The following is a 19,953-nucleotide window of genomic DNA, read 5'->3' as shown; positions in this document are numbered from 1 at the left end:
GCAAAAAGGATGAAAATATCTAGATTTTACATAATCTTAGGTTGATGTCCTTTATTCAAATTTAGATATGCTTGAGGCACTTCTATTTCCCTACATTTATTTATACTTTTCCCGCACCATGGCACATTTTCATATTTCTCTATCCTTTGCTCTTCATTTTTGAATGCCAAAATCATTTCTTTCTCAAAATAGCTCTCTAATTTTTGTTCAGTCTGATTTACTTTCTCCATTTTCTTCATGTCAAGATATAATGGTAATATTATTAAGCAAATTAGCACATTGTACTGTACATATTAGGTATTTGTCTTCTGTTTATGATTCATATTATTTACTAGACTATAAGCTCCTTCATGGCAGGCTCTGCCTTTGAACCATTTTTTGTATCTATCCTCAATGACACAAAAAACACTGTTCCTTGTATATAATTAATTTCAATAAATATTTTCTTATTGTGGGATAAATGAAAATTTTTTGAACAGATACATGTAACATGTCAGACTTGACTAAAAATTATCTTCAAGAATTCAAAGTGGAGGTTGTATTAATATTTCATAAAATAGAATACTAAGGCTCTTATTTAACTATAAGCTCGAGTAACTATTAAAAAACCAAAGTTTCATTAAGATGAATTGATAGATATAATGTCCATAACAAAAGTGGCAGCTATGGCATTATGTGGGTCATAATCCTTTATCCTGGGTGCTATAAACACTATACCAATAGATTCCAAACTTTAAGAACACTGGCAATTTGGAGGATATCTGGAGAAGAATGACTAAAAAGATTAAGACTGAGGGGTTATGGTTCAAGGTGACCACACAGGAGGCTCCTAAATTCACTTCCACCTACAAACACACCAAATCTACAACTATATATGGAACAATTCCCTCTGAAAAAAATCCAGAAGATCACTGAGTGACTCCTACACATGAGGTGAATGAGAAACACACATACATACATACATATATACACACATATACACACACACACTGAAAAAAATAAGAGAGGCTGAGACACAATCTTACCGTAAATCCCATTCCTAGTGCAGGGATAAAAAAAAAAACGAGAGAACTCACAACTCCCAGCTTCTCCCTGAGGAGTGAAGAGTTTGGACCCTACATCTAGGACCAAAACTTTTAAGTTGGATTCCCAAAACATCTAGTTTTAAAAACCAGTAAGAAGGGCGCCAGGTGGTGTAGTGAGTTAAGTGCCCAACTCTTGGTTTTAGCTCAGGTCATGATCTCAGGGTTGTGAGATTGAGCCCTGTGTCCAGCTCTGTGCTCATCAGAGAGTCTGCTTAAGACTCTCTCTCCCTCTCCCTCTACTTCTCTCTCTCTCTGAAATAATCTTAAAAATAAATAAATAAATAAATAAATAAATAAATAAATAAATGTCAGTAGGGCTTACAGCCATGTGACCCACAAGGCTATAGTGAACTCAGAGACAGTTGCTAAATGGCTCATGTGCCTCACCATGGCTAACTCTCCAGGGTACAATGTAGAGAACACAGACTGAAACTTGCCCAGTCTTTCCATGAAAAAGGACTATTAGTTTATCTAATAGCTGGGGCCTGGGGAGCAGGCTTCTATTTTAACACACATCAAGAGGCAAACTGCAATACTCTCCAGAAACAGAAAAGCAGCAGGCACCATCTGTAGGCTCTCCCTCTGCCTCACTCCAAGTCACCAGCATCCCAGAAAGGAGTTTGTACACATGTCTGGCATTCCAGGTTTTGTCTATGCCCACATCAGACAAAATAGACTTTAAGACAAAGACTGAAATAAGAGACAAAGTCATTATATAATGACAAAGGAGTCAATCAAACAAGAAGATAAAACATCTGTAAATATTTATGTATCCAACATAAAAGCAACTAAATATATAAAGCAAATGTTAATAGACATAAAGGGAAAAATGCAACACAATAATAGTAGGGGATTCAATACCCCACTTTCATCAATGGAGAGACCATCAAGACAGAAAATCAATAAGGAAATGTTGGACTGAAATTTTACATTAAACAAGATTAATAGACCTTTACAGATTATTCCATCCAAAACCATCAGAATAAACATTCTTCTCAAGTGCAAAAGGAATATTCTCCAGGACAGAGCATATGTTAGACCACAAAAAACTATTAATGAATTTAAAAAAGTGGAAATCATACCAAGCATCTTTTTAGACCACAATGGTATGAAATAGAAATCAATTACAAGAATAAAATTGGAAAATTCACAAATATGCAAACATTAAACAATATGCTACTGAACAACCAATGGACCAAAGAAGAAATCAAAAGAGAATTTTTTTAAAAAACCTTGAAACAAATGAAAATATAAATATAACATACCTCATACATCACAAAACAAACAAACAAACAAACAAACAAACAAATACAACATACCAAAACTTATTAGATGCAGCAAAACAGTTCAAAGAGAGAATTTCATAGCAATAAATGCCTACATTCAGAAATAAGAGAGAACTCAAATAAACAACCTAAGTTTACATCTCAAGGAACTGGAAAAAAAAGAATAAATTCATCCCAATGTTAGTGTAAGGAAAGAAATGACAAAGATCAGTATGGAAATAAATGAAACAGAAACTACAAAAACAATAGAAGAGATCAATGAAACTAAGAGCTGGTTCTTTGAAAATATAAATAAAATTGACAAGTCTTTAGCTAGCCTCACCAAGAAAAAAAGAAAGAGGACTTAAATAAAATTGGAAATGAAAGATGAAACATTACAACTGATAGCACAGAAATACAAAGGGTCATAAAAGACTACTGTGAACAATTATATGCCAACAAGTTAAACAACCTAGAAGAAATTGATAAATACCTAGAAACATACAACCTACCCAGATCCAATCATGATGAAATAGAAAATCTAAACAGGTCAATAACTAGTAAGGAGATTGAATCAGTACTCAAAACCTCCCAAAAAACAGAAGTCCAGGACAGGATGGCTTCACTGGTAAATTCCACCAAACATCAATCAGTGAATGAATGGATAAAGAAATTGTGGTATATATACGTACAAGGGAATATTATTCAGCGGTAAAAAGAATGAAACCCTGCCATGTGCAGCAAGATAGAAGACCTCAAGGGGATTATGGTAAGTGAAATAAGTCAGACATAGAAAGACAAGTCACAGAGGAACGGAGAGGTTAAGTGACCTCCTTAATGTCACAAGACAGAGCCAGGTAGCCTGGATCCAGAATAGAGGCTCTTAGCCACCTCAATATGTAGGTATTTGTTATACTATTCTCTGTATTTTTCCTATGTTTGAAACAGTTTGTAATTGTTTTTTTAAAGGATCTGAAGTAAATATAGCAAAATATTTTAAAAAAGATTAACAAAGTGTAATTGCTCACAAATGTCAAATATTTAACATATCTGTACCTATAATTAATCCTGATTAAATACATTAGATGATGCATCATTCATAATGTTCATATATAAACATACAATATGCAGTATATCATAAAAAGAATAGAATTTTTTAAAAACTACAACAATTCCAGATCCAGGTAATATCTATTAAGTACAATGCATCCTGTCTTTCCCACTTAATAGTGCTGTAAAACCTGGATTGGACATAGAGCAGCTATTTCAGGCCTCTGAAAAATGTAACAATAGAAGCCAGATTCAATGAAGATCCCAAAGAGCTTTTGATCATGTGGGCTTTATCTAGTGACATTTGCCAGATTTAGAAATTAGAACAGTAACAGTTTAAAAAAAAAAAGCACAAGTTCACATTGCATTAGCTGTCAGAGTGGTGATGTTATCACCACGTATCACAAACCTCTGGAAATTTCCACTCTATAATCATATGAGAGAGGCAAATAACATCTTTGTGATAGAGAAGACAGTTTTGACCACATCTTGAGAACGGCTGCCTATGTGCAACAAATAAAGAATAAATATTGTTTTGAAGCACACATGAAATATCCACCAAATTATAACAAAGAGAATGAGTCTTTGAACAAATATTTTAAAAACTAATTTCATACTGAACATAAGGCAAAAGTGGGGGGGTGGGGAGATTGGAATACTCTAACAAAATGTTAGAAAAAATGTTTAGAATTGAAAAAGACAATTCTAGGTAATAGAGACACATGTTCTTAAATGTCCCTTCCCCAGCCCTGGTTCCCAGCATTTACTTGCTTAAGGCTCTCCACTCACATAGAATCATGGCACAGTTAAGAGGGATAGCAAATTCATGCTCTACCACTACTTTTTACACTTGGGTTTACATTGCCATTGAGAAAGAACTCGTTTTAATACGTTAGGTTTTATATTTAAGAGACCCTCTACATAAAACTCTCCCAATTTTTGGACCAAATTCAATGCTAGCAAGGCCATATCTGGGGTGGTGGAATTGACCAATACCAGTACTCAAATATCCTTGAACAGTCTCAACTCTTTCAGTGCTCTGTAGAGAAAACCTCTCCATTAAATCTCTTATTATCTAAGAAATACTATGAATAAGGTAAGTGACTCAGCATTCACCAAAAAACATCTACGAGAAGTTAGCAGATGTCATGCCTATACTAGAAATGTTAGACTTATGATGACCTATCTAAATATTTTTGAAGCCTGTAAGAAAAAATATTATGTAGATTACTTTTGATTTTTTATAAGGTAGCATTAATTTCTGATATTTAAGAGACTTTCAGTAAAAATGATTTTCCTTACTTGGCTTTAAGAATGTCAGGGGCTAGGAATAAGCTTTACTTTTTCGAAGAAATTTTTACTTCAATAGAAAAATATTTAAACTGTGGTTTAGAATTTTAGAACACATAAACAAATATAACACATGATAAATATAAAATGAATTTGGACAATATTAAAATGTGAATTTTAAGGGTGACTTAAAAATATCTTAAGATATTTTAGGCCTAGCCATGGACTCTGGCACGAAGGGATAGATAGTCTCTTCTTAATAAATGATGTTGGGAAAATGGTATAGCCATATGCAAAAGAATGAAGTTGGACCTTTATCTTATACCATACACAAAAATCAAGTCAAAATTGATTAAAGAGTTAAACATAAGACCTGAAACCACAAACCTCCTAGAGGAAAACGTAGGAGAAAATCTTCCTGTGGTTAGTCTTAGGAATGATTTCTTTTTGATATGGCATCAAAATCATAGGAAACAGAAGCAAAAATATATAAGTAGGACAATGCTTCTGTGCAGCAAAGGAAACTATCAACAAAATGAAAAGGCAGCCTATAGAATAGAAGAAAATATTTGCAAAACATATATCTGATAAGAAGTTGATATCCAAAATATATAAAGAATGCATAAAACTCAGTAGAAAAAACATCTAATTTAAAAATGAGTAGAGAAACTACATAGACATTTCTCCAAAGAAGACATATACATGGCCAACATATACATGAAAAGATGTTCAACGTCACTAACCATCAGGGAGATACAAATCAAAACCACAATGAGATATTACCTCATACCAGTCAAGATGGCTACTGTCGAAAAGGAAAAAAAAAAAAAGAAAAAAAAGACAGCAAATGTTGGCCAGGATGTAGAGAGAATAGAACACTTGTACATTGTTGGTGGGAATCTAAATTGATGCAGGTGCTATGGAAAACAGTATGTAGTATCCTCAGGGAAAAAAAAAAATCATGAGACCCAGCAATCCCATTTCTGAAATATAACCAAAGGAGATGAAATCAGGATCTCAAAGATATATCTGTACTCCCATGTTCAAGGCAGCATTTACCACAATAGATAAGACATGGAAGCAACCTAAATATCCACTGATGGATGAAATTGATAAAGAAAATGTGGTTTATGCATGTAATGGAAAATTATTCAGCCTTAAAGAGAGGCATTCCTGTTATTAGTGGCAGTGTGGATGAACCTACAAGGCATTATGGTAAGTGAAATAAACCAGACACAGAGGGATAGATAATACATGATACCACTTACATGAGAAATCTAAAGTACAACTCATAGAAGCAGAAAGTAGAATGACGGTTGCCAAGGTTTGAAAAGGGAAAAATGGGGAATTATTAGTCAAAGGGCACAAATTTCAGTTATGCAAGATGAAGAAAGATCTGTACAATATAGTGCCTATAGTTAACATTACTATTTTGTATACTAAAAAATTGCTAAAGGAGTAGATCTTATATTGTATGTTCTTATAAAAAATAATGAAAAATAAAGAAGGCAGGAGGAAACTTTTGGAGGTGATGGACTTGTTTATGGCATTGATGTGGTAATGGTTTCATGGATGTACACTTATGCCCAAACTCATCCAGCTAAATATATTAAATATGTACAGCTTTTTGTATTTCAATTATAACTCAATATATTATTTTTAAAAATCTATTTTAACTACTCAATGTTGTTTCTACACCAGCAGATAATATGTTATTGGTACACTGTCATATGAGAGGACTAAATGGTATGTGATGTGAGAAACAAAGGTAGAAGAAAAATGATTAAATTTCCATACTACATACAGCCCATTGACAAGTCCTTGAAACAGGCAGAGTGATATTCTTCTAGGAGCTCAGCTGCCTTGATGTTAATACTTTGCTAAGGGCAAAAGGCAATTTTAGCCCGACCCCCAGAATCCTGTAAGTCTACTTTAACATATAAAAATTCCTTAAGAAACTTCCTTTATCTCTACCCCCAAAATACATGCTGGCAATCATCGTTCAAGCATATGACCCACCAGTATACATTTGAAGAGCCTCATGACTGAGATTTAATTAAACAGTAATAAATGACCTTTTCCTAACAAGAGCTAGCCCCCTCAGGATCCTGGAAACCTTGTTTCCAAAATACTTGGGAGGCTTACACTATCCCTAGCCCCATCCTAACTTGAAAATATATAATGGGCCACTCCTCATGACCTCAGTGCAGCACTTTCTGCCCATAGGTCCTATCCCTGTGCTTTAATAAAACCACCTTTTTTCACCAAAGACATCTCAAGAATTATTTCTTGGCCATTGGCTTTGAACCCTAACGTCTTCTCTATGTCAATATATACTCACTAATTTGATATTTCCAAATGACAACAAAAAATCTGGTAATATGACTAGGGTCTTATTGCGACAAGTAAAGAATAAAGGAAAGCAAAGAACGAAAGCTCACCTACATTTCTTATCTTTGTTATCTTCACTGTCCTCAGCAAAGTGAGTCATACCACTTTTGGTAACTCTTCTCCAATTTGTTATTAACAATTGTCATAAAGCCAAATGCAGATAACCTCCAACCTAATCTGTTTTGCAATAAACAATTTTAATTTGAATAGGGACCAAGACTGTCATGAGAAGTTCCTTGGTCCATATTTTTTTTCTCAGTAATGTGATAAAATGATGACATTTCTAATTTCATTATATGTAATTAAGATAGAACTTCTGGACTCCTGGGTGCCTGGGTGGCTCAGTTGGTTAAGCTTCTGTTTTCGGCTTAGGTCACGATCCCAGGGTCCTGGGATCAAGTCGCACATCGGGCTCCCTGCTCAGGGGGGAGCCTGCTTCTCCCTCTCCTTCTGCTGCTCCCCCTGCTTATACTCTCCCTCTCTCTGTCAAATAAATAAATAAATAAATAAATAAATAAATAAATAAATAAATAAAATCTTTAAAAAAAAAAGAAGAAGAAGAAGAAGAACCTCTGGACTCCTATTAAAACCAGTTAGTAGTAGTGGCAGTCGTCAAAATAAAAATAGGAGTAGCAGAAACAGGAGTCTTAATAGAAATAGTAGTTTAATTATTGCCCTTCCACAAATCTACAAATTTGGGTCATTCTCTCTTTCACTCCCCAGTTAGCTGTTTTTTAAGCATTGGAGTCTGAGGCAGGTCTTTTAAAGGGAGAAGAGAAACATGTGTTTTCCTTATACACAGAGTTAAGTTTGCTGGGAATATGAGGATGGAATGAAGGTATTTGTGGAGTGACAGCTCTCTAAAAATTCTGTGCCAGCCAGATGTTGGAGAGAGGGTCTAAGGCTGTTTCTATGTTTAGATAACCCTGGACCTGGTAAATGTCTGATAAAGGCCCATACTAGAGATGCTTACCTGTCCTAGGAAATGGGAGAATTCCATTCAGTGGTGGCAGGCTGCTCAGGAGGAAGTGCTGTGTGACCGCACGTGTGTTCCTTGGTGGCTTTGTTTGGCTGTGATTTCAAGGATCAGAACCTATGTAGAAGTTAGTTTTTAGCCACTTTTAACTGTTGCCTATGGAAAGAGGTTAGTACCCTCTCAATTAGGTAGCCTAGTCTCTGGGTGAGTCCAAACCTGGTTGCAATGGTTACTGCTTCTTTTAATGAACAAGGTAGACCCGTGGTCCTCTCCTAACAGGATATCCAAATTCATTTTTCTCTTTCATTTCCCTTCTTTCTTCCTCTCTCAGACTCTCTCTCCCTTAGATGGTACATAAATTGAGACTTCACTCTTTCTCATCCAGGATGCAAGAAAACTATAATAGTTTCACAATATGCAGATGGTCACAAAATTGTCAAAGGGTCAAAGTAATTAAAAGGTCAAAGAGAAAGAAACTAGATTTGAGGGCACCTGAGAGAAAAAAAAAATTCAGCTTTTTACTCATTTACCATACAGTGAAGCAAAGCAATCCATAAGGCCTCCGGTTGAAATCTGTTATTTTACTCCCTCCAGCATCTATATAAGTGGGCTATCTAAATATCACCAGATGTTTGAGAAAGGCCTCAGACAAGAGAGAGAAAAACAAACAAAAAGAAAAGGAAAACTTGGAAAAAACGGATACATTGCTGAAAAAAAATAGCCAAAAAATCCCCCACTCTAAACCCCATAATAAATATCCTCTCAGACATAAAAAATGATCTACAAAACAAAGATAGAAAACTATAAGGAAGGACATTGCAGGGGCGGGGGGATGTCAGCAGTTGAAAACACAATAGCAAAATTTTAACTTAGGGTATAAAAGATCAATTGAGAAACATCTCAGAAATTTTAATAAACAAAAAATAAGGAGAAGGAAAACAGGGAAGAAGAGGCAGAGAGGATGGAGAGAAAAGAAAAGAGAATACAAATAAGAAAAAGGTGAATTTGAATATCCTGTTAGGAAAGGAACATGGGTTTACCTTGGCCATTAAAAAGAGAAGTAATATTTGTAACCGGTTTTGGACTCATGGAAAAAACCAGGCTACTCTTGTCCAGAGGAAACTAACCTGGGTGGTTGTTTTTTTCATTTTCCAAGAATGAAGGAAGGGTAGAGGGCAGAGATAAGTGAAGCCTGTTTCCTGAATTTATGTGTTCCATTTCACATTTCAGGAATACTCTTTTTCGAATCGAATGATCCATCTCTTCTGCGATGGGTAATTTCAAACAATTTGTGAGAGAGTCCTTGAAGTATTACTTGCAAAGAATGGCTCAGCTCTAATTATAAATGGAGAGGAGTGCCTGGGGGTCTAAGTTGGTTAAGCTTCCAACTTTTAATTTCAGCTTAGGTCCTGATCTCAGGTTTGTGAGATGGAGCCTGATTTGGACTCTGAGCTCAGTGGGGAGCCTGCTTGAGATTCTCTCTCTCTCTCTGCCCCTCCTCCCTGTCCTTCCCTCTCTTTCTCTCCCTCTTTAAAAAAAAAAAAAAAAGAAGATAATGCTCTTATTTTCAGAGATCCCTCTGTATTTCAGATCCACTAAGCCAATTCTATTCATTCTTCAAGCCTCAAACTTCTCTGAAGAATGGATTCTGAATTTTCACTCTAATCAAAAATAGGTCTTTCCATAGCACATCATACTGAGACCTATTGCTGTCTCATTTGGAGCTAAAGAGACCTATATTTTTTATTATCTATGAGCCCAAGGATAAGTACCAAATAAACAAGCAGCTTTTTCCCAAGCCTCAAAGCTTGAACTATTTTTATAGGCACAACAGATGGTAAAGTTTAACTTGATTTATCCCTGAGAGGCTGTCCCCTCGGAAAGGGAATCGGCCTTGCAGAACCCCCGGTAGAGTGCTGAGGGGAAATCAGGACTGGTCCACATAATAAAACAGCTGTAACTGCAGGGTTTGGACCCCACTACCCAGTCATGCAGGGGAATAACCGGTGCTCCCTCAACCAGTAATAGTGAGTAGAGGAATAGGGCTGACAGCCAAGGTTCTGACATAGCTCTCTGCTATCAGCATTAGATTATATTCAGGAATTAAAATCAAAAGTATAACTGGCATGGCATGGGGCCCAAGCAATCAGAATAGGTCCTGGAGTGGATGGAATTATAAAGATTTGGGCGCCTGGGTGGCTCAGTCAGTTAAGCATCTGCCTTCAGCTCAGGTCATGATCCTGGGGTCCTGGGATTGAGCCCCACGTGGGGTTCCTTGCTCCGCAGGGAGCCTACTTCTCCCTCTGCCTCTGCCTCTCTCTCTCTGTCTCTCATGAATAAATAAATAAAATCTTAGAAAAAAAAAGAATTATAAAGACCCTCCCCCCCCAATTTTCCATTTTCTGCTTATTTGATCAACAGCAGTCTAGGTACTGCTGTGGAAGTTATTAAAGTTAATCAGCTGACCTTAAGATGGGATAGTCTCCTGGATTATCTGGGTGGGTCCAATGTAATCACATGAGGCCTAAAAAGCACAAGAGGAAGACAGAAGAGGCAATAAGAAGGTGCAGCAGAGATGGAGGTCAGACAGACTTCAAGCATAAGGAGAATTCAACGGCAGTCACTAGCTCCGAGGTATAGAGACCCTTGTGGGAAGGCCCCTAGCTGACAGCCAACAAGGAAACTGAAATCTGCCTCTAACCACAGTGGATTCTGCCAACAACTTGAATGAATTTGAAAGTGGATTATTTCCAGAGCTTCCAGTTAAGAGCCCAGTTGGCAAAGGCGTTGATTCAACCTTGTGAGACCCAGATCAGAGAACCCGGACAAGCCAACCCAGACTGCTGACCTGCAGAATTGTGAGATGACAAAGTTATGTTATTTTAAGCTGATAAATTTTAGCAGCAATAAAAATCTAATACAAATGCCCAACCTGTAGTCAAGCAACCACTATTGGCCCTGGCTATGCCATGTAATGTTTTACTTGAAACTAGTGTTACTGCCCAACTAACCGCTGAAATACAGAAAGTTGTGTGGTTCATATTTCTTCCTACACTGTATCTACAATTAAATAACACAAAACTAAATGTCTGAATATTTTTTCTCTATGAAGACTAGTCCCACTTTGGACGCGTATTTATTACCAAGGACAAATAGCACTGACATCTAATAATTTCATATTTAGGATTGTAACCCACTCAAAGCATTCTAGAGGCTCACATGTTTGATGTAGGAGATTGTTCACAGCATTATATATATTAATAGTAAATAAACTATGGCACAATTATTACATGAAATATTATGCAACCCTTCCATAAATTTTTGAAGGAAAGGATTACTATATATTAAATGAAAGGGGGATATTAAGTTGTATCAACTGAGTCTAATTTTATTATAAATACAAAACATTTGCACATGCAAAGAAGACTGAAGACAAATACATTGTGTTACAGCAGTCGTTAATATGTGGTAGTTATTAGTAATTTTTACATTTCTTATATATTTTATAAAATATATTATTTACAATTTGATTTTTTTAAAGCAAACATTAATCTGTGGAATTGGTTTGCTATGTAAACATATGCCACTGATTCTATATATTACTTTCCCAAATTAACCTTTTAGCACTTTTGTTTCCTCATTTTCCAAAATAAATGGACCCAAAGGACCTAACATCTCTTTGAATACAAAAATTCTAACAATATCTAAATATAGAAGGGTCAAGAAAACCCGAGGTTTATAATATATCTCCCTAGAGTCATCACTTGGATTTGGCATTTTGCTATTTTTCTCTTTCGTGTCACTATTGCATACGTCCCTCATGAGCATTTTCTGAATACTGAGCATGTCATCTCTTAAATCACAACAAATAATGTTTCTGTTTTTAATGTTTCTGTTTTTCATCCTACCACTACATGAGTGTTGAAGACAATTAAGACAGTAAGAACAAGGGGCGCCTGGGTGTCTCAGTCGGTTAAGCGGTTAAACATCTGCCTTAAGTTCAGGTCATGATCTCCTAGGATGGAGTCCCACATCGGGCTCCCTGCTCAGTGGGGAGTCTGCTTCTCCCTCTCCCTCTGCCCCTCCCCCTGATTGTGCTCTCTCTGTCTCCCTGTCTCTCAAAGAAATAAATAAAATCTTAAAAAAAAAAAAAGACAGTAAAAACAAGAACAGAAAGCACTGGGAAACTGCTATCTTAATTTTTCTTTAGATTATTTTAAGTAATATTCTCATGTAAATGACAACCAATAGAATGGTTTGTGACTTTCCTTTTCAAAACAGTTATGCTTTTATCATTGCCTTATAATAACATTTGGCATAACAAAATAAGGTTTGTATATATGTATATAAGAAAAATTTTTTGATTATATTCATTATTTTAATGATTATATAGAGAGGCTACATTTATCAAAACTATTTTTTATTTTTTTAAGATTTTATTTATTTATTTGAGAGAGAGAGAGCATTAACTGAGGGAGGGGCAGAGGGATAAGCAGACACCTTGCTGAGCACAGAGCCCAACATGGGGCTGGATCCCAGGACCCTGAGATCATGAACTGAGCTGAAATCAAGGGTCAGATGCTTAACGAACTGAGCCACCCAGCTGCCCCTATCAAAACTATACCATTAAAATTATACTTTAGCATCTACCTTAAAGCTTAATAACTCTATGCATAGCAGTTTTAACTTGGAAAACCTACTCTTTAAAAAAATATATTTAATTCTCTAAGTAGAAATATAAACAAATGTTTAGGTGGAAGAAAATTTGATACAACCCTTTTGGAAAGTTTGTTAGCAAGATATATTAAAAGAATTTAAATGACGAAGCACATTGACCCTGAAATTTACCTGGTAATTTAGCCTCATTAAATGATTCAAAAGAAAAAGGGGTAAATGAATATTTAACTCTATTTAAAAGATTTTCTTCTAATATTAGCTTTAAAAAATCTAGCATCTCTCCTAGATTGTTTGAATTCCTCACCTAGATTAAACCTAACTGCTTAATGCTCCAATGTGCATTAACCCTGTAAGTCTAAAGAATGAATTAGAAATTCAAAACTCAGTGAAAGAATGGTTTGGAATATCTTTACCAGGCTAATAAGCACAAATTACATTCCTTAAAATATCACTATATTTAAGCTATCACACACGGCTATGAAATTTTTTTTCACTATTACCTGTTTACAGATGAATATACGATTAAATAAATAAATGCAATTCCTGCTCTGGTATGAATTTAAAAGATTACCTTGCAAGTGAATTTAGTTCACCATCTGAATTTACAAACTTACACTGAACATCAAACAACAATTTCTTCTTTTTTCCACAAAAGACGTTAACATCATGTTTTTACTGGAAAGATTGAGTTTAAGGTGTTCTTTTTAAAATGTAGTTAAAATGTTGAATTACCACCAATACCGAGCTGGCGAAAGTAGAACTAATCTCTAACAAAACCATGATACATGGTTGCCATGTTACTACTTGTTGTCACTGTTGATTCCATTGGCAACTTGATTCTAGGTGGTACAAATAAGGAGTAAAGTGACAGAAGAGAGAACAAGCAGAAGGCAAACATGATGCAGTGTAATTAAGTAACTGATGTTTTATCTATTGACCTTTTTAAATATATAATCTATATGCTGAACTCGGGTTGACATAGGACATTCTTATTACAATGACTTATTGAGGAGCTGAAGGCATTGTTGACCTTCTATGGGTTTCTGTTTGTAATGTTTTACTTTGTTTTGTTTACATTTGACACTCATAAAAAAGTATGACATGTAAGCCCAGCCTCTGACTCAGTAACCAAATATTTGTACTTCATAAGCATGAACCCTTATAATCTGAATATTAAGTTCTTCAGTTAGAGTTTTGTAAAAGTGTTCCTTCTCTTGTTTTTGCTCCTGATACATCCAAGAAAGTTTATGCTTTCAACTAACAAAGGTTTAGTCCAATGAACTTGATTCTCCTTCAGGTCTCTCATTACATCCTCGTGGTTAATAATCTTGATATTTGCTCATAATTACTTTTAAGCATGGTTAGCAGTAATTGTAGTTTTTGTTTTTTAAATCCTAAACTTATTGTTTATATTTTATTGCCTTCCCCTTTATTCTGCAAACCACTGTAATATGGTTTCCACTCCTACCATTCCAATGAAGTTGCCCTTGTTAAGAATGGTAATGGCCTTTTAAATGTTAGACTCTATGAAAACTATTAAATCTTCAACTGAAAGCCAAAACAAATGTAAATTAAAAAAAAAAAAAAACCTCTTTTGTGGTTAGATTGTCTGGCTTTTCCTTCTAAACCTAATAATAATTCTCTCTTTAGATAGCCATTTGATATTGGCTAAATAAATAGCATCTTTTAGGCCCCTAAATTTAATCATTTTGTTTTGTTTTGTTGGTTTGGATTTTGAGTAAGTGAAATTGTTTGATGTGTACGAAGTGAAGAACTGAAAGAGGTGAGCTTATCCAATGGTGACTGATGCTACAAGGGGTAAAACTTGCAAAATGATTCAGCTCTGGGCCCCTCCCAGGGTGATCTGATACTGCAGTGTGGTCACTCTCACTCTGCCCACTGAAACACAGGATCTCCACCCCCACCCATCTCTGTCTCTCTCTGTTTTCTGCTTGAAAAAGAATGAGAACTACAACATTAGAGGGACCTGGAACTACAGGGTGAGATCCTACTTTCTTTCCACTCTGGTTATATCCACCAACAAGGCTTCAAATTCTGGCAAAAGATTATGAGATATGTTTTCTGTTTAGTGACCTCCCTTTCCATCTAGAACTGGGGAGGTTCTGTTTAGTGACCTCCCTTTCCATCTAGAACTGGGGAGGTGGAAAGGACAATTAATTAGGCATTGTGTTTAACCACAGGGTATGTGGAGCACTCTTTTTCGTCATTGGATACAAACTGAAGGACATGATCTTGTGACTTACACATAGCACTTGGCCACCACAACTGCAACTTCTTTTCCTTCTTTGCAGCTTGTGACACTTTTACTTCTCATTAAAAGTCTCTTTCACGTCAGTTTTAGAAATAGCATACTTCTGTTTTCCCTCTTTGTCTTCCCTTTCATTTTTTTTTTCTTTTCTCAGGCAAAAGATAAAAAGTCCATGCTCTTTAAATGTTGGTGTCGCTTATCTCCATGCCTGACCCATTCTTCACGCTGCAGTTTCAATGGATGAGTCTACCTGTTTCGATAATTTGATTACTGTGCATATTTCTGTTTCTCCCAACAGGTAAGTAGGGATATCTTAGTCATCTATCGGTTGTCTCCACTTTGTCCCATAGGCATCTCAAACGCAGGTAATTTAACTGGTCTCTATCCTAATCTCAGTTTGTGATCCTTATCTATATGTGTGTACTACTATCCATTCAATTGTTCAAGATGAAAACATTCTTGCTTTTTTTTTTTAAGATTTATTTAGTTATTTGAGAAAGAGAGAGACAGAGAGTGCTGGGGAGAAGGGCAGAGGAAGAGGGTGAGAGAGCCTTAAGTAGATTCCACGCCGAACACAGAGCTGTATATGAGGCTTGATCTCACAACTCTGAGATCACGACCTGAGCTGAAACCAAGAGTCACTTAACCAACTGCACAACCCAGGCACTACAAAAACATTCTTAAAATAATTCTCTTCCCTTTCCCTACCCAAAATCTCACCAAGCACAACCTATCCTTCCTTTTTTTTTCCTTCTTTCTATCCCTGGAATATGTTACTAATTTTGCTAAACACTACCTCACTATATTTTTCAGTATTGTATTGTTTTATGTCTGGAATTGTCACTAAAATGCTACCCTTGTTTCTCCTATGCTATAAATCCACACTAATTTCGTTTTTCTAAAGCAAGAACCTAATAGTGTCCTTTTCATACTTAAAATTATGTTATCAACCCACTCTCCAACATCAAACCCAATCCCTTTGCATAGTGTATGAACTTTTACCTGTGGTCCCTGCCTACCTTCCCCAGGATTGATTAGTTTAGATAATCATAACTGCTATAACCAATTTCAATGGCTTTTCTTAATTCGAGGCTATTTCTTGCTTACTTATCAAGGTGGAAGTTTCTAGTCTGTGGGTGGCTTTTATTCACATGGAGTTTCAGGGCCACAAGATCTTTCTGTTTTGTAGCTCCACCATTTCATAGGTCTCATCATCTTCAGCAACAAGCCAATGGGAGGGAAAGAGCATGGTGAAGGCTCACCTAATTCCTAAGAACCTTGGCTTAGAAATAATGTACGTGTTTCTTCTCACAGCTATTGGCTGCAATTCTGCCACATGGCCAAGTTAGCTGAGCACTTATTGGCAACAATTCTATCTCAAGAAAAAGAAAACACAAATTTTGGTGAACAGGTCATTGTCTTTGCATCAATATCAAGAGTTCAACTCCTTATCCTGCCCCCTCTTACAGTGTAGCATACTTAACAACTTGTACTTCTGAAAGACACAGAGGCCTTACTTTCCTTATGTCCCAGTCTTGTGCTCATGGCTGTCTTCTACTCTTCTTTCAAAATTTAGCTGAAAAATCTTTTTGTATGGAAAGCCATTACAGAACTGTTATTTCTGGATAAATATCCTGTCTATATGTTCTATATTTTCCTGTTGTAAGAGGTGCTTGGAAAATCTTGATAGACTCAGTTACATACATTTTTACCTTTAAAATGCCCATTCCTCTTCTCAGTGGGACTGGAAAAATAAGAGTATTGAAAATGAAACCTGACTCATTTGGAGTGATTCTTAATACAAATTTCTGAAAATATTGTTAGTAAGGTAACAGATTTTAAAATTTTATAAACAGTTGAGACCATACATCTGGCAATGTGTAGTTTTTTGTTAAGGAAGAACTTTTGGTTTGTTTTCATCTTTAGTAAAAACCTGTAGAAGATGATATAAAAATCTTTTGCTTAATAACAAATTCATTTCCTTATCTTTCTGGGAAGACACCAGACAGCATCTCCCAGCTTGTTTTGCATTTCAGTGTGGCCATTCAACTAAGTTCTAACCAAGGAAGTGTTACCACAAATGATGTGTGTCAATTCCAGGACTGGTCCGTAAAACCCTCCCACATACAACTAACTTCTCCTTTCTTCTCTCCGCAGACTCAATGTCTAAGCCCAGAAAAATCTTGGAAGCCATATACTAAAGATGCCAGTGTTGCCATTAGCCTGGGTCCTTCAGTCATGCTGTAAAGCAAAGCCCCCACCCCACCAAAGGAGAACACTTCAATTTGGTTGGTCTATCATGTAAAAAGAAAAAGGGGGAAAAAAAGCTTTCTGTTGTGTCATTGAAGTTTGGAGGTGGAGATTGATAATGCCACCAGCATTACCCCAAATAATATGGCACAATGTGACAACTAAAGAATTTGTGTTTGGTAATCTAATTGGAAAATTAAAAATCTTTGCTAATGTAATATTTCAATACAGAAAGTTTTGTCCTAACACAAATAAACTTGAAGCACTAGATGTCAGGATCTTCTCCTGCTGCTTCCAGTATATCAACTGACCTTCAGGCTGTGGGACTCATGGAGTTAACGTCTATAGCACTTAGCCTAGACAAGAAAACAGAGCTAAGAGCAATGAGGAGAATTTTAGAAAGAATATTTTTAAGATTCTCAATGGTACAATGCTTTTGACTAAAAATAACCTTAAGTAGCTTAAATAAAAAGCCTGAATCACAAAGAGCTACAACCGAGGTGTAAAACTTAAAAATCCTATACACAACCATGCAGAAGAGGACACCAATAAAGAAGCTTGCTAATTTTGAGTACGAAACTGGATAGAAGACAAAAATAAATATCCTTGGCGTGTCCACACCCACAAGCAGCCTTCACAGAATAAGTCATCTGGAACTATGTAAGTCCAGGATCAGTGCAGCAGGTCATCAGTATCATCAAGTTCTGGAGCTCTTTCCACATTGGTTCTATCATCCTCAAGACTTGTCCTCACATAGCCTCAGGATGGCAGTTACAATTCCACATATCCATTGCCATGTACAAAGAAGAAGGAGGCATATACATACCTACATATAGGAGGCATATACACACATATATGTATATATATAGGTATGTGTATATGTGCACATATATGTATGTGTATCTGTGTTTACATACATATATACACATGCACATATATACATATAAATAAAATTAAACAGGAAGCACATTTCTAGAAGTCCTCTAGAAGATTTTTCCTTAGCCAGATCTGTGTAATATGCCCACATGTAAACCAATTGCAAGGAAAGGAACAGATTGTCTAGTAATGAAAAATGATCCTTTGGTTTAGGACCCTCCTTCCATAAACATATTGTTTCCCAATACCTTATTAAAATAGGATTCCCTTCAGGTCTATAATTGATCTACTGATTCAGAAAAACTGAAGGTAGAGGTTCATAAATTGAGTTTTAAGGAGAATTTCAGGTAGTTCTATTGCACACTAAAATCTGAGAACCGGGGCGCCTGGGTGGCTCAGTCATTAAGCATCTGCCTTCAGCTCAGGGTGTGATCCCAGAGTCCTGGGATCGAGCCCCACATCAGGCTCCTCCCCTGGGAGCCTGCTTCTTCCTCTCCCACTCCCCCTGACTGTGTTCCCTCTCTCGCTGGCTGTTTCTCTCTCTGTCAAATAAATAAATAAATAAAATCTTTAAAAAAATAAAATAAAATCTGAGAACCATTATTTGACCATGTAAAAGCAGATAGTAAGTTTTGGGTACTCAGCTGATAGTTTATACCCTACTTAAACATCTTCTAATTAAAGATGGTACTCTTCTTCAGAGATTATAATAAAATTAAATCAAAGACAGTTAAAACAAAACAAAAACACAAAAGCTGTAAAAACCACAAGGATTACAAAAAGATGATAATGTACACGGGAAATAGATTTCAACAAATTTAAGAAAATGGAAATAAGAGTCAAATGTAGTAACTATTTTGTAAGACATAGGAAGTTATAAAATGTGTAAAGAGGGATGTAACAATAAGAAGGTTCAATTTACCTCCACAGAATCCCAGAGAAACTAAGCACTTAGTGATGCCAAATAAAGGGGAGGATAAAGTTGAAAATTAGAAATTAAAGTGAGGAATGCTTGAAAGCCTATCTTCAGAAGACTATTCAACCCTTGTCATTCATTACCCCATTGAGAGAATGTGGAAATGGTATGTACCACCCTAAGCAATGTGTATAACACTTCTGCTTAAAACAGAATGGAAATATCTAGGGATTCAAGAACAATATTCATCAAGGAGGAGAGGTTGAAAAATAACATTGGAAATGGAATCTATTGGATCTCTACAGTTTTACTGCCCCACCTACAGCAGAAGTTCAGCAGTTAGGAGCTAAACCATAAACAGAAGCTTCTGCAAGCACTGGAGACTCTGGGCATCTACTCTGACTACCATAAAAGTGTTAAAACCAAAGATAAATTTCAGGCCCACAAAGAAGGAAAAACTAAGAGAAGACACCCACTAAAACCTGGGTTCATTAAATTACTACCTTTTAACATGAAAGAGAAGTAAACCCCACCATGTAGGAGGGAAGAGCACAGAGAAAACTTACCCTCTCGACCTTGGTCCCAGATATGAGAAAAATGGATCTATCTATCTATCTATCTATCTATCTATCATCTATCTATCAATGTAAAAATCCTTAAGTTATAATAACAGCATTGATTTCAGACAGAATGGACTTTGAAGGAAAAGCATTACACTTCATTATTTATAAAAGTTCAATTTACCAGGCTAATATAACTACTTTTAGTTTTTGCCTTATCATGTAACCACAAAATATAAGGGAAAAAGTCAAAACAAGAAGAAATAGACGGGGTGCCTGGGTGGCTCAGTTGGTTAAGAACCTGCCTTCTGCTCAGTGGGGAGTCTGCTTCTCCCTCTCCCTCTGCCC

The 19,953-nt window shown here is 36.0% G+C and overlaps 1 long non-coding RNA gene across 1 annotated transcript in view; it reads right to left on the bottom strand.

Moving 5' to 3' along the window:
- Window positions 1-19,953, bottom strand: part of LOC148108413 (uncharacterized) — a 129,788-nt gene that overhangs the window by 11,086 nt on the left and 98,749 nt on the right. The gene's annotated exons all lie outside the window — the stretch shown is intronic.

Source organism: Ursus americanus, chromosome 20 (assembly GCF_024610735.1).
Source record: "Ursus americanus isolate L20-20 chromosome 20, mUrsAme1.1.p, whole genome shotgun sequence".
In the NCBI taxonomy this organism is placed as follows: domain Eukaryota; kingdom Metazoa; phylum Chordata; class Mammalia; order Carnivora; family Ursidae; genus Ursus; species Ursus americanus.
The sequence above is the reverse complement of the archived record's forward strand: the minus strand, read 5'-3'. Positions and strand labels throughout refer to the sequence as shown.